Source organism: Tripterygium wilfordii, chromosome 14, assembly GCF_013401445.1.
Source record: "Tripterygium wilfordii isolate XIE 37 chromosome 14, ASM1340144v1, whole genome shotgun sequence".
Taxonomy (NCBI): Eukaryota; Viridiplantae; Streptophyta; class Magnoliopsida; order Celastrales; family Celastraceae; genus Tripterygium; species Tripterygium wilfordii.
Window position 1 is genome coordinate 10103445 of NC_052245.1, and position 15647 is coordinate 10119091.

Here is a 15647-nt window from a genome sequence, read left to right on the forward strand (position 1 = left end):
TCATCATTCTAGCAAGGATCCAAGGGCGAAGTTACGTACAAGTGACTCACCCCCTCAAATTTTTTTAATTAGTACTTAGTATATAACAATTATAAAAAGGATCCTCTTGAATTTTCTATTTAAACCCCCATATCATATCCTCCCCCTATCTATCTATCTATCTATCTAGAACCTCCATGCCTCTAATGCTTATCTCTCTCCCCCTATAATTAACTAATTATTGATCATCACTTACAGTATACATATATATCATATTGATTGTTTCTATTATTTCTTTGCAAAAATTTATGTGATTGAAACAAGAAGACAAGTAACAATTATTATTTATCTTATTTTATAAACTTTTGATTTTTAGTGTTATTTTTGTACTTTTGGAGGTATAAATAATAGATAATTAAAAAACAATTGGTGGCATTGTTGCCGAACCCCGCTTAGCTTTGCCATCCTGATATAAATTCTAGTGTCCAGCCCAATGATCCCCTCCTAGTATGTTCTGGCTTCTCCCCTGCTAGGATCAACGATCTTATGTTATATTTTGATGTAGTTGTAGTACCAATATTGTCAGTGTTCATGGAAATTTGGCACATATGATTAGTTATGTTAATAATTTCCACATGTGGTAGTTCGATGGGAATTAGGTGAGTTGTTTGTTTCTCTCTATATGGAGAGATGAGCCATGATATTGGTAAAAGCACCAAAGGGGTGCTGCTGGCTCTTGCTTGTGAGAATTAGGTTTAGGGTTGCAGATTACAATCAATGACATCACATTGTAATTTAATGTCAAATTCCTAGGTGTGGGCTTGAACATTGTCACCTTCAAATCATTAACACAACTAGAAATATAAGGACATATAACTAATTCTTTTTTGAAAATGTTTAATCAACCCAGCTACCATTGAATAATTGACTGGTAAATTGCGAGCCATGTGAAAGACTTCACAACCTCCATAGATCAATTGAGATCTATCTAAGTCAAGGCCCAGTCCCAGTCCCAGTCCCATGAAAGACCCGCAACGCCCCATGTACCAGTTGAAACCTGAGCCGAAACCCAATGTAAGAAGATAACGTAGCGTGACATTTGCACACGCTAGATTAAGCAATGACTCATCTTATAAATTGCGATAATGTAAACATCCATTGGAGTTGAACTCACGACGTCCCATTTACATTAAGAGTTATCGCAATCAAGTTCATCATTTCAACCAACGACCCGTTTTCTATAACTAACTCACTGTAATCTTCATTAACTCCCATGGATATGTTGTGTCTGGTCTTATTGTCAAGGGTCGATACTACTGTGGGTTGGACCTTGGTCTTTAATTGGTCATTATATATATGCATGCATGTATATATATACGACAAATTAAGATTTGACTTTATTAGCGTAGCCTCCATTTGGTTGGTCCCTAGGGTCTGCTGTAATTTTTTTCGACGGAACTATTTTCACCCCTCTTTTTACTTATTTCACCCCTAGTCTATGAAATAACCCCATATTTTATCCTTTTTTATATTATATTATATTGAAAAGCTGAGCAAAAGCTTAGCTCATTCAGAGTCACTGTTGACTGCTTATAAAACCCTCAAACAAAGTGCACAGTCAGTAACGTTCTCTCTCTAAAGTCTCTCGAACCCTGCCTTTTTAAAAACCCTTCACATAATGCTCCCAAAGCGTATCCAATTTTCTCTCTGTTTCCATCTTTGTCTCAACCATGGAAGCTTTGTACTTACTCAAGTTCTGGAGACCTACCACCAACACCCACAAAGAGAATCGCCAAATTTCTAATCATCTGGTGGGAACAAAGAGTATGATGAGTATGATTCGTTTTTTGAATTGGAGTTTAGTACTCTTGATTTTGACACCACCATCACCAACAACAATACAACCACCACGGCCGGCAACAATGGCGACTACAACAACGACAACGACAACGACGACCCAGAAATTGAAACCCATGAAGGTGAAAAGTGGTTTGACTCTAGCCAAGAACCACTTGAGAATTCAGCCATTAAAACTGAGCTCCCACAACAGACCCTGTCCGTGTCTCCGACTAAAACAATTTCCAAAAGAAAATTCCTCCCCGTTGAACCCATTAACTAGACCCAATCTTCTTCCATTTCGTTGTTGAAATCAGCTCCTAAGCTACGAGTCTTCCTGTTCAAGAATCCCAAGATGGCCTCACCTAAAACGAAGAGAAAAAGCATTTTGGTTTCGTTGAAAGTAAAATAGAAAATCAATTGGTGAATCTGAGTCAAATTTAATATTGTCTGTAAAGTATTGTCTTTTAGGTTGTCATGTCAATAGTGGGTTTAAATAGCAAAAATAGGGGTGTGAATATCAGTACCCAATTTTTTTTTTACAGCATATCACTTTGTAATATCAATCAATGGTCAGATCTTATCCTAATGTATCTAATGGTTGATATTTTAACAGCTAAAAAATAATCAATTTCTTTCTCTCCCATATTCACACACAGACGCTTTCCTCTCTCACTCTGACGAAGACGAAGAGATCTCCCTCATCGAAATGACTCCATGTTTATGATCCAGATGATGAATCCCTAACAAAAGGAAATTCCATATAAAATCAATCCTACTCCATGTTTGCGAAACTAGGAGAAACCAAATCAAACTCAGAAACCAAATCAAACCCAGAAACCAAAAAAAAAAAAAAAATTCTCTAATTACTTAATTACCCCATGCTTGCAGAATTCTCCAACCCAGAAACTCAATTACTCCATGTTTGCAAATCTCTATTTTTGAGCACCCAAGAAACATAACTCTCAAACCAAACATCAGAGTTGCATTCGCGATTCGTTTAGGAAGTTATTACCAAGCCCAAAAGAAGATCTCTTCGTCTGGATCTGTTCGTTGGAGAAAGATTGAAAGAAAGTGATAGAGGAAAGCGTCTATGTCACTAGAGAGACAAAAGAAAAGAACATGATATGCTCGTGTGGATTTGGGTGTGGGAATAGGAGAGAGAAAACGAAACTTATTATTTGTTTGCTCTTAAATTATCAACCATCATATACAATAAAATAAAATTAGACAACTCATCTTCTTCATCTAAACCCTAAATTCTCAAGTGGGTGTTGAGTGTTTCAGAGAGAGGAATGGTAGGGGACAGGAAGGAGAACTACTTCCTTTAGGGACCTGAGCAAAATGGAGGAGTCTTTTGTTTGGGAATTTGGACTTGCCAAGACAATTTGGTTGCTTCACTTGCTGGCATTGTGAGTCTCAAGAACAACATCAGACTGAGGATAAGCAACACAAGTAAGCACCCACCATCTATCTGACCATCATCAAGGAAGCTACCATTAGGCTGCTCCACATCTCCTTCCACTAGCTTTGCTACACAAGAAGAGCAAGAACCTGCCCTGCACGAGTAGGGCAGATCAGTCCCTTGGTCCTCCGCAATGTCAAGAATGTATTCGTCATCCGGGCACTCAAATTCTACTAGTCCATCAGGTGTTAGCAACTTCACTATGTATGTTGTCATTGCTGTGATGCGTCAACCATTCCCCTCACCCTTCATGTAAGGGAAGGAGGAGAATGAGAGAAAGAGAGGAGAACTGGGAAAAAGGAAAGAATTTGGGGGAATTTGGTAGGGTCAATTGGGGTGATGTTAGATTGACATTTTTTTGAGTTTTTTGAGTGTACTTAATTAATTCGGGGGTGCAACTAGTCCCTATCTTCTTTTTTTCTTCTTTATATGGAGAGAAAAGAGCACTGCTGTAGTTAAACTTCAACACACTCTCCTCCAAAATCCAAATTTCAGATACAATTAATATTAGTCATTAAAAAAGTAGGTTGGGTAATTGGGTCAGACAATATTTATATAAAGATTTATCAAATTTCAAAATGATTAGAGAAAACAAGCAAGGCTATCATCATTTTTTATGAGAAAGCTGAACACCCGAGTTATTAGTTGGAGTGGTAAGTATTGTGTGTATCACCTTGGAGATCAGGATTCAAATTCCCTTCCTCCGTTTCAAAAGTGAGAGAGCTGAAATCGCTCTCTCTTCTCATAGTCAGTCTATTGTTAACAATTTCTCCTCCAGCAGCAACTACATGCGGCAGCTGCTGCTGCAACCTCATAATACAATAAATAATACCCACCCACAACAAAACCTCAGACCTATTGATATATTAACTGGAGTTGGGTTCCCTTAACTTCTGTTAGGTTAGGTTAGGTTGACTGCATCTTCAATACTGACCGTTTTGATTACCAAATGCGCACCGTTTTAGTATCTCTTGAATTTGAGATTTCATTTCTATTTATTTATTTTTATTTGTAATAAGGTCACATTAGTTGACCCTTTGCTTTGTTTCAAATCCTGTATACGTCACATATTAGATTACCATTTGTAATTTACAGCAATTGAATGATATCTAATTTGATTGCTTCATCTCTCCTCTCCTACTTCTTCTCCTTTCTACATGTTGCTATCTGCTTCATATCATCTCTGATTTCTTCGCCTCCATATAATCAAGAATTTCAATTTATTACGATATGCAGCATGTTGCTAACAAAATAATATTTTAAAAAAAGAAAACTAGATATGTGCATTAGATATGTGCATTACCCATTCCATCGATAATTGAAATAAATTAGCGACGGAATGGGTAGCGAAGGAACAAAAAATACGTCGATGTTTGGATTACATTAGCCACGGAATAAAAAATACATCAATGTTTGGATTACATTAGCGACAGAATAATTTTGTCGCTCAATAAATTGAATTTTTAAATTGAATTTAATATTATTAATTATCTCTAATGTAGCTATCTGTGTGAGTAAGAGTAGATTATCTTATCCAATTTGTCAGGAAATTGCAATTAGCAACGGAATTTCATTTTCGTTACTTTGACAGAATGTTAATTTCAACAATAAATTAGCGACGAAATTGTAAATTCATCGTTAATTCAGTGATGAAAAATAAGTTTGTCACTAAATTAGAGACGGGATTGTAATTTCGTCACTAATTTAGTGATGGAAATTAATGTCGTCCCTAACTTTGTGATGAAATGGAATTACAATTCTGTCACTAATTTAGTGATGGAATTACAATTCCGACGCTAAATTAGTGACGGAATTGAATTCCGTTGCTAATTTTTATCACAAATTCTTGCGAAAATTCCCACCACAATCTCACGGAATATATTCTGTTGCAAAAAATTGCTTTCGTATAGTGTGGGTGACAGACGTGCGTCATGATACGTGGCTTAATATGGTTGGCTAGAAAGACAATTGTAAGAGGTTAGGCAACACAATGATGGATAGTGCTTGCAAGTTATCTGTTTTGCTATGCGGGATTCAGAGATTGTGTGTAGTTTGTCAACGTCAGGTCTGACAATAGTCAATGGTGACAGTCATGTTGAGGCGAGTGATCTAGGACCGAGAGATTGTTGACTCAGATGTATGTATTGGCGGAACAATGAAGGGGCTAGGGGGCCATGGCCCCCCAAAAATTTTGAAATTTTTTAGTATAATAGTAGTAAATATATAACATAGTTTTTTTTACTATGATAATACTATCGCCTTTCAATGCTATGGGCTTATAAATAATGTGAAAGCTCAATCAATATCATGGGCTCCATTCTCTTTTAATCAATTTAGGCCCAATTCTCTTAATCAATTTAGGCTCAATTCTCTTTAATATAGTTTCCTTGTTGGCTTCCTCTCTTTAATATAGTTTCCTTGTTGGATCCTAAGGATGCTTATAGATCTTTTTAATGCAAACAACATTTGTACTCTTGTTGAGAAATATTATCCTGAAAATTTTATGGAACAAGATAGACTTCTTTTGAAGTTTATGTGTGAAACCTCTTGTCACTAGACGAGCCTTATACCTCTGAACACTGCCATCAAGATTTAATTTTGTTTTGAAAATCCATTTTACACCTACTACTTTTCTGTTAGCAGGTCTAGCCACCAGCTCCCATGTGTTGTTCTTCTCAATCATCCTTATTTCTTCCTAAATTGCTTGTTGCCAGTTAGGATCCCCAAATGGCCTCATCAAACTTCTTTGGTTGTTTCACAGCTAAATTACAATTGTCATACACCTCAGTTAGGCTCTTGAACTTTATAGGAGGTGAATTTTCCACTATCAGATTCATATATTGTTTCATTTCCCATACCAAAGACATGGATGGTATTTATCTCCCTATTAGTGTGATCTATAGCCTACTCATCATAATTAGAATTGTGACTCCCTTCAGTCTCCATCTCTGTCTTTTGAGAATCATAACTGTCACTTCCAGTAGAGTCATCCCACTTCCATGCTGAGTCTTCATCAAAGATTACATCCCTACTTATCAACAACTTCTTTGTCTCAACTTCAAAAACTTTATATGCTTTTGACTGTAAACTGTATCCAACAAAAATGCATTTTTTGCTCTTTTCATCCAGCTTTGTTCTTTTCTGAGCTGGAATGTGTATGTAACACAAACTGCCAAATATCCTTAGATGATCAACTGAGGACTTTGTACCATACCATGCTTTAGATGGTGTCATACCTATGACTGCCTTAGTAGGACATAGATTCAGCACATAGACAACTGTATTAATAGCTTCAGCCCAAAACTCCTTTCATAAAATTTTCTCATTTGCCCTTGCCATTTCCATTATAGTCCTATTCTTTCTTTCAACCACCCCATTCTATTGGGGATTGAACACAGCTGTAAGTTGTTTCTTAATCCCTTCTTCTTGACAGAACTTGATGAAACCATCTGACATGAATTCTCCTCCCTTGTCACTTCTTATTGCCTTAATCAGCTTTCCACTCTCCTTTTCAACCATGGCTTTGAACTGTTTAAACAAGGGGAAAGTGTTTGATTTTTCCCTTTCAAAAAATACACTCATATCATTCTCAAAAAATCATCAACAAAAAGCAGAAAATACTTGCACTGGTTGAAAGATGATATCTTCATTGGTCCATATAAATATGTGTGAACAAGTTATAAAACCTCCTTTGCCCTCCAACCACTTTGTTGGGGAAAAGACTGCCTATGATTCTTACCCATAATACAGCTTTCACAAACATCCTCAGCTGCAATAATTTTTGGAAGACCCCCCTTCACCATTTCTTGTTGTGCAACAACCTCAGGTCAGTTGCATTTAAGTGATAATATATTCTATGCCATAATTTAATAACTTGGTCTGATTGAACACCAGTCTTCAAAGCCATCAAAGGTTCTGGCTGAAAGTTAACCCTGAAATTCCTATGGTTTTTCATCTACACAAACATGAGCTCTTTCCTCTCCTTCCCTTTATCAAAAATCATACAACCTACACCCTTGAATACAAGTTCATAGCCATTTTCCATCATCTGTCCCACACTTAGCAGATTATTGCTGAAAGTAGGAACAAAAAAAACACTATCAATATACTTCACTCCATCATCAATTTGTATCTTTACTCTGCCCTTCCCTCTGGATTCCACAAATGCTCCATTCCCAAGCCTTATATTAGAAATTTTGTCATAGGTGATAAAGTCAAACAGATCTTCATTACCTGATATGTTGTTGCTACAACCATTATCAAGATAGCACCACTGGTTTTGTTTGTTGGGGCCAATTGAGTAGTGTAAAACAAGTTTTCTTCTGAATCAGGACTAAAATCCACAAAATTTGATTGATTTTCTAATTTTAATCCAGTAATGCATACTTTGAACTGTTTCCCCCCTCCTTCAAGTTCTGTGCAAGTGCGATTTGACACAACTATGGGGCAAAATACTACTTCAGTTGTAGTTTTAGCTCGTTCCTCTTCGGGCGAAGTATTATTTGCCTTGGTTTTCAGTGGTCCGATGGTTGATCCTATGGTGGGGGAGGCGATTGCTCTTCGGTTGGGTATTAATAGATGTTTAGATTTTCAGTTTCGAGAGGTTCAATTCAAGGGGGATACCCTTTTGGTGATCAACGCGGTTGTTAATCCTCATTTGGTTTCGCATTGGGTGATTGAAAATTCAGTTGAGGATATCAGGTAGGGATGGCAGCGGGTAGGGTAGCGGATGGATATTTGATATCAATATACTACCCGCCATTTACCCGCTAATATTTTGTAAAATTCCCTCCATATCCGCACCCGCAGGGCACGGGTAATAACCGCCAAACATCCGTACTCGCTAATTTCATTTACGGATGGGTATTTGACGATTAACGGGTGGATAATAACCACCAAATACCCGTACCCGCACCCGCTTACCCGGCCAATAGGGTTTCCGATTTCAATAAGATCAATGCATGAGAATACCTCAATACCACCAATTAATTAGGTAGGACTATGATTATCTTAATTGGTATAAACATTTTAATATTAGTTTGCATGTGAATAGTTAAAAACTAATTTCAGTTGACTTGGTATAAACATTTTAATATTAGTTTGCATGTGAGTAGTTAAAAACTAATTTCGGTTGAGTGATAATTAACAAAGAAGATGAATGGTTTATAAAGAACAAATTTCTTCAAACAAGATTGCTCCGGAACAAAAGTGAACTAGATCAATAGTAATTCCAAAATGGATTCTACCAAATTTTCTACAACCACAATTCACAAATGGATCATTGATCTAGTACAAGATGTTTATCAGCAATTGATAATGTGCAATAGATCAATCCATACAACCTTGTTCTTGTAGACCTCGAATGCATGAGAACCAGAAGGTCCAGAACTGTGTCCAAGCCATCTATTGAACATGACCTCAACAAGTCAGCCTCCACAACCGCAAATAAAATATACTAATCCTGAATATGGAGTATGGAAAATGGACATCATACAAATCAGCAGAGAAATCAAATGGACAAATGACAATAGACAATTTCAAACAAACATTTGAACTAAAATAGATTTATAATATTTTTCTATTATTTCCCAAGAAGAGAAATCAAACAAACAAATTGAAGTAACCAACAACACAAAATTCTTAAGATAAATGTTATTTGCACCTAATTAATTGTCACACTTTTAGGTGCAAATAAAGTTAACCAATTCTTAAATGTACAGGAACAACAAAGAACCCTTTGCCTTTGGGCGGTACAAGCCTGCCTTCCACCCCTGGGGCGGAGATCATGATTCCTAAAGTTTCATCAAGGATGAACTTCAAAGATCTCCGCCACAAAAGGGTGGAAAGCTGGAAAGCACCGCCGGCTCCATATTGGCTCAAGGTTAGCAGAGAAATCAAAAGGGAAATTGACTAATAACTGGTAGATCTACAAAGTGGGAGAACAGGAGAAGTGAAAGAGGAGATCTGTAAATTAGAGAACTAGAGAAGTGAATGAGGAGATCTGTATAGTGAAAGAATCGAATTTAACTATATATAGGAGAGTTAGTCTTGGAAGTTGGAGACTTGGAGATGAGATACAGAGAAAGAGAAATATTAGTAAATGTGAAAATTTAAAAAGAGTTGGGAAGATTAAGTGTCAAACACGTTTCAGTGAGAGACGGCAACTCAGTCTTTTGGTTTCGATTTTCGAGGGTAGCTTTGGACCTGTTGTTTCAACTTTCAACTCTCCAACTTTCAATCGTTTTACTTTTATATTTATTCCCTCCAACAAAAGCTACAAAACCCTAAGAGATAAGAATAAGTTACCATCTTATCAACAACATATCTATTTAACCAATTATATTTTGCCAAGTCAGGATATGTAATCTCGAAAGCCAATAAAATAATAACAACTCAAAAGTATTTTTTATGTGGCTGCTATATCTTGATAATATCATAAGATCCTAAGAATAATTATCATACCAATTATATTTGGCCATCAATAACCTAATATGATATTAATCCATCTATTTTTTTATTGAACTATTAATCCATCTGTTGACTTATTAATCCATTATAAAATATATTACGCTAATACAATTAATCCATTTATGAACAATTATATCATCATATGTTCATATTTGAGTAATCTAATAATCTATCAATAACTAATTGCTTCCTTTAGTAATTAGTATTCTATTCCATTAGTATGAAATTATGAATGTATGATAGCATGTCAACTAATTGTTTTGTTTAGGGTATTGAACTATTGATCCTATTGGTCCCAAGGGAACCCTAAAAGAGTAACTATTAGTTGCTTTGTTAAGGGTTTAGGGTTTGTGGAACCTTAAACCCTAAACCATTAACAACTAGTTGCTTTGTTTAGGGTATTGATCCTTATGGAGTTTAGGGAACACTAAAAGAGTAACTATTAGTTGCTTTGTTTAGGGTTTAGGGTTTGTGAAACCATTAACAACTAGTTGCTTTGTTTAGGGTATTGATCCTTAATTCCTTATGGAGTTTAGGGAACCCTAAAAGAGTAACTATTAGTTGCTTTGTTTAGGGTATGGGGTTTATGAAACCATTAACAACTAGTTGCTTTGTTTATGGAGTTTAGGGAACCCTAAAAGAGTAACTATTAGTTGTTTTGTTTAGGGTTTAGGGTATATTGAACCCTAAACCCTAAACCATTAACACACTAATACTTAGAGTTTATTGACCCTAAACCATTAATAGTTAATTATTTAATGGTTACTCACTATTCACTATTCACTAACTCGGTCACTATTTGCAAGTAACATAAATTATTAATTATTAATTATTAGTCATACATTCATACGCAATCTAGTATTCTAGTTACCAAATTAACCCATAATACATTTAGTTCCTTTAGGTATATCTTGAATCTTGTACCAAAACAATTAGTAATTAAATTATTATTAATTAATTATTCAAAGGTCAAAGCTTGTAAAATTTAAAAAAAAAAAAAAAAACCCTAACTTTTGAAGCCCTTAATCTCCTACGTACAGGCTACAGCCGCTCCTCAATCTTCACACTTTAGAGTTCAGTCTTCCATCTCTCTGCTTGGCTCCACACGGACCACACCTCCACCGCTCTACCTTGTCCCGATCTCCACCTCTCTTTGTCGTCCATCTCTGACAGGCTACGCATGTGCTGGTAGCTGCTAACAAGGTAGCCCATCGATCATTCGATCCTCTAATAGTCAAGTTAGTAATTACTAATTACATTCAGTTTAGCCCCAAAGCTTTGTTTCTTATTTTTTGATGTGAAATACAGAAAATGGTTGATCAACAAAACAATCCAGTAGGACAAGAACCTATTGTTGATAGTGTAGGTGGGCAACCATCACAAACACCAATAAATGTTGATGAGAATTCTTCTCAGCAAAGTAATTCAGCAACTAGTAATGTTGATGTTTCTCCCGGTGGAGTTCAAATTGTGAAAAAAAGAAGATTCACATCAGAAGCTAGGAGCCATTTTACTCAACTTATGATAAACGGAGTTGAAAATGCTAAGTGTAATTATTGTAAGAAGAGGCTTTCAGGCAATACAAAGAATGGGACTTCTCATTTCAATGCACATACTAAGAATTGTGCTTTCAGGACAACTAAAGATTTAAAGCAGCAATTGTTGGCTTATAATCAGAAAAAGGGGGATGCAAATTTTATGGTGGGAAACTATTCTTTTGATGAAAATGCTTCCAGGAGAGACCTTGCTCATATGATTATGCTGCATGAATATCCTATTTCAATGGTGGAACACGTTGGATTTCAACGATTTTCAGCTGGTCTTCAACCATTGTTTAAGGTTCCTTCTCAAAGTACAGAAAGATCTGATCTATTCAAGGTCTATGATCATGAGAAAAGGAATTGTTTGAAGATACTGGAAAATAGCAGTAGCAGAATTGCTTTAACTTCAGATATGTGGACTTCTTCCAACCAGAAAAAAGGATACATGGCTATCATGGTTCACTTTATCGATGATAATTGGGAGATGCAGAGTTCCATCTTAAGGTACAATTTTATTGATTATTTCTTTTAATCATTTCATAATTTTACGGTACAATTTTATTTTTTGTCTAGGTTTGTATATTGTTAATTTCAGAGCATGCAATCTTTGTTAATTATTTTGTAATTGTTTGTCTAGTTTTGTATATGTTCATTGTCCACATACTGCTCAAGTTCTCTATGAGGTTCTTATAGAATGCATGCTAGAAATGAACATTGACAGAAAATTATCTACGTTGACTTTGGACAATTGTTCAACTAATGATGCAATCATTGAGAAATTGTTGGGTAAGCTTGATGCATGTTCACTTATTTTAGATGGAAGGATATTTCACATGCGATGTTGTGCTCATATTTTGAATTTGATTGTTCAACGTGGCTTGTCGGAGATTGAGGATTGCATTGAAAATGTTAGAAACATTGTTTCATTTTGGGCTGCATCACCTAAACGAGAGCAAACTTTTAGAGAGGCCGCACGTCAATTGCATATCACAAGTACTAAACAATTAGTACTTGACTACAAGACTAGATGAAACTCCATATATTTGATGCTTATTGTTGCTATAGGTTATAAGGATGTCTTCACTCGCTTGAAAAAGAAAGAGTCTCTTTATAAATGTTTGCCTAGTGAGAGTGATTGGGATTTGGCAAAAATTATTTGCGAAAAATTGGAGATCTTTCATAACACCACGGAGATGTTTTCTAGGAAAAAATATCCAGCTGCAAAAATGTTTTTTCCAATAGTGTGTGGGATAAAGATTTCTTTGGGTGAATGGTATGAGTCTTCAAATGCTATTATTAAAAATACTTCCTCCATGACTGAAAAGTTTGATAAATAATGGAATGTTGTCCGTGATGTCATGAGTGTGGCTACTGTGTTGGATTCTAGATACAAGTTGAAGTTAATGGAATATTGTTTTCCTAAGTTTTACAAAGAATCAGCTTCAGAAGAGATTTCTAGGATTCAAACCCTTTGTTATGATTTGTTTTATGAGTATCACAGTAGATATATGAAAGACAAAGAAGATCATAATCATGGGCTTGGTGAATCTTCATCCTCATTTAATAAGGTCAGAGACTCTGACAAATCTTCTTGGAATGATCCTGGTTTTGAAGCTTTTATTTCACAAAATGAGGATGAACTTGGAAGAAATAAGTTGGATAATTACTTAAGTGAGAAAAACTTGCCCCTTATGAATGAGTTTGAAATCTTAGCTTGGTGGAAGAGCAATGGACTTAAATATCCAATATTGTAAAAGATTGCTAGGGACATTCTTGCTATCCCCATCTCCAGTGTAGCTTCAGAGTCAGCTTTCAGCATGGGAGGAAGAGTGGTGAGTAAGCACAGAAGTCGACTTCAATCGAACACTATAGAAGCATTGACTTGTGGCAAATCTTGGTTACTAAATAGCCTCCAAGTCCAAGGTAATGAAACTTTATTTATGAATTATGATTTGTGAAATATGAAATTTATGTTCACCATTTGATTAGTTTCCTTTTTGTCACCAGATGTTTGTTCAAAGGGCCAATGGATGCATCTTATCAAACTGTTGAGTATGATTATGATATCAGGGACAGTTTGCAAGGGATCCCGAATTGGAGTCTCTCAAAGGTTAGCAGGCGTCAGAACGCTTGGGCGGATGGTCTCACCAAATGGGTCACGGCTAGGAATCTTTCCGGCAGCATTCCCACTTATTTCCTTCCAGTGGTGCAGATATGGTTGGATACCAAGCATGAGCCTCCTGACCATTGTTTTGGTCTTGTTCCTTTCTAGTTTGGCTTTTGTTTATGCCTCTTTTATTAAAAAAACAGTAGAGAGATTAGGCCAAACCAACAACAAAAATACACAACACTCACAAACAAACCAACCCACCATATACTAAGCTTAGGTGGGAATTAGGTGAGTTGTTTGTTTCTCTCTATATGGGAGAGAGAGTAGTAAAACTTCAACACACTCTCCTGCAAAATCCAAATTTCAGAATAACCCTTTTCCTTTTGGGCCAATATTTATATATCAAACTCCAAATGATGAGAGAAAGCAAGACCATCAATCATCATTTATGTTACCTCTTTTAGTTTTGGGTTCTTGGACCACTAACCAATCTCACCTTTTTCTATGCACCCAGTGAGAGCTGAAATCGCTTTCTCATAGTCTGTCTATTGTTAGAATTTCTCCTCCAACAGCAACTGCTGCAACCTCATAAGAGAAGGCTTGAATTCCAAGAATTCAAACCCTACAATAAATAATACCCATCCACAAAAAACATCAGGCCCCCCTCTCAAGTCACTACTGTGGGTTGGAGCTTAGTCTTTACTTGGTCATTTATATATATATATATGCATGCATGTATATATACGACAAAATTAAGATATGACTTTATTAGCCAAAGCCTCCTTTTGGTTTATGATTTTAATTTTTTTTTAATTTACTAGCGATATGACTGAAAGACAATAAACGCATTGAATGACTCCACCAAGGACTAGCTACCCAAATTGAAGTTCATTGGTTGTTTCTACCTTCTAGTGACGACAATATGACAGTCATTCCTTACTTTAAGCTTTGGAAGATTGGGATGGGGGAGCTGGACTTACTTTTTCCTGACAGAGTCTCGCACTCGTCTGAGTTCGTCTCAATCGTGGTTTGTTCATGGTGTGCCCTATCTCAATGAAGATTGTTATAGTATCGGTAAAATACTGAATACCGTATTATTACAGAGTCTTTGGTTATCGAAAATGACACTATAGTAGTATGTCGTTATCAATTATTCGGTATGATGTTTTTACTGATAAAGGTAATCAAAATTCAACATCGGAAATTTTATCGATTACCAACATATATATTAAATACATATTAATTGTTATTATTTTTTAATCTTGTTTAAGTGTAACCGTTGGATCACTTGAAAATAGATCTAGGTAATTGATTTTTAGGATTTTTTTCTAAAGATTGATATAATAGTATAATATTGTTGTTTCTGGGTGGATATTGAATTGGATATAGCAATCTTTTTTTTTTTGAAAGATGTTATAAAAATTGATAAATTTATCAATTATCAGTTTACTATTATCGATCAATCAGTATACTGACATTACCGGTAATGGTAATGGTAATGGTATCATTATTTCAATTACCGAAATGATTGGTTTGGTAATTATTACCATCGGCGTTAGACTCCCTTTACTGAGACGCACAATGTCCAACCAGATTCCGACCAAAATGTCTATCGGAAAGGGAGACCCGAAGTTGGCCCGTTTTGCTCTCGTAATGTTACTGTAACATTGAAACAGTAACATACGATCTCATATCTAAACTCAGATTACGATATCAGATCTCATATTATATCTCAAATCTAACAAGATGAAGACGAACTCTAATAAAAATAATAATAAGAAGAAGAAGAATAAAAAAAGAAGAAGAAGAAGATGATTGTGTAGGTGCAATGGTGGTGGAGGAGCGACGGTGGCAATGGTAGTGGTGGAGATGGAGGAGAACAATGGCATTGGTGGAGAAGGGAATTGAGACAAACGTGACAACGGTGGAGATGGAGAGTAGTTGTCTTAGATTTAAGTATTATTTAGATCCATGCATAATGTAGGATTATGTAATTATTAATTTTTAAAATAGGTACTTATGTGAAAAAAAAATACTCATATGGTAAAGTGTTTTTTTCTTTGATTCATGTGTCCAACTTTCATAAATTGGGTCATTTTCCTTTAAGTTAATGGCAATGCAAGCCAAGTTTGAGTTCCACTTACACCAAGCCCATTTGCCAAATCAAGCTTCACTCGAGTGACGAGTCAAATATTTGAAAGCCCAACCCAAGCCACCATATGTTAAACCCAATCCATTTGGGCCAAAT

The 15647-nt window shown here is 35.8% G+C and overlaps 1 pseudogene; it reads right to left on the bottom strand.

Annotated features, from left to right (window-relative positions):
- Positions 1–3173: 3173 nt before the first annotated feature.
- On the bottom strand, positions 3174–4095 carry LOC120014217 (annotated as a pseudogene).
- Positions 4096–15647: the final 11552 nt, after the last annotated feature.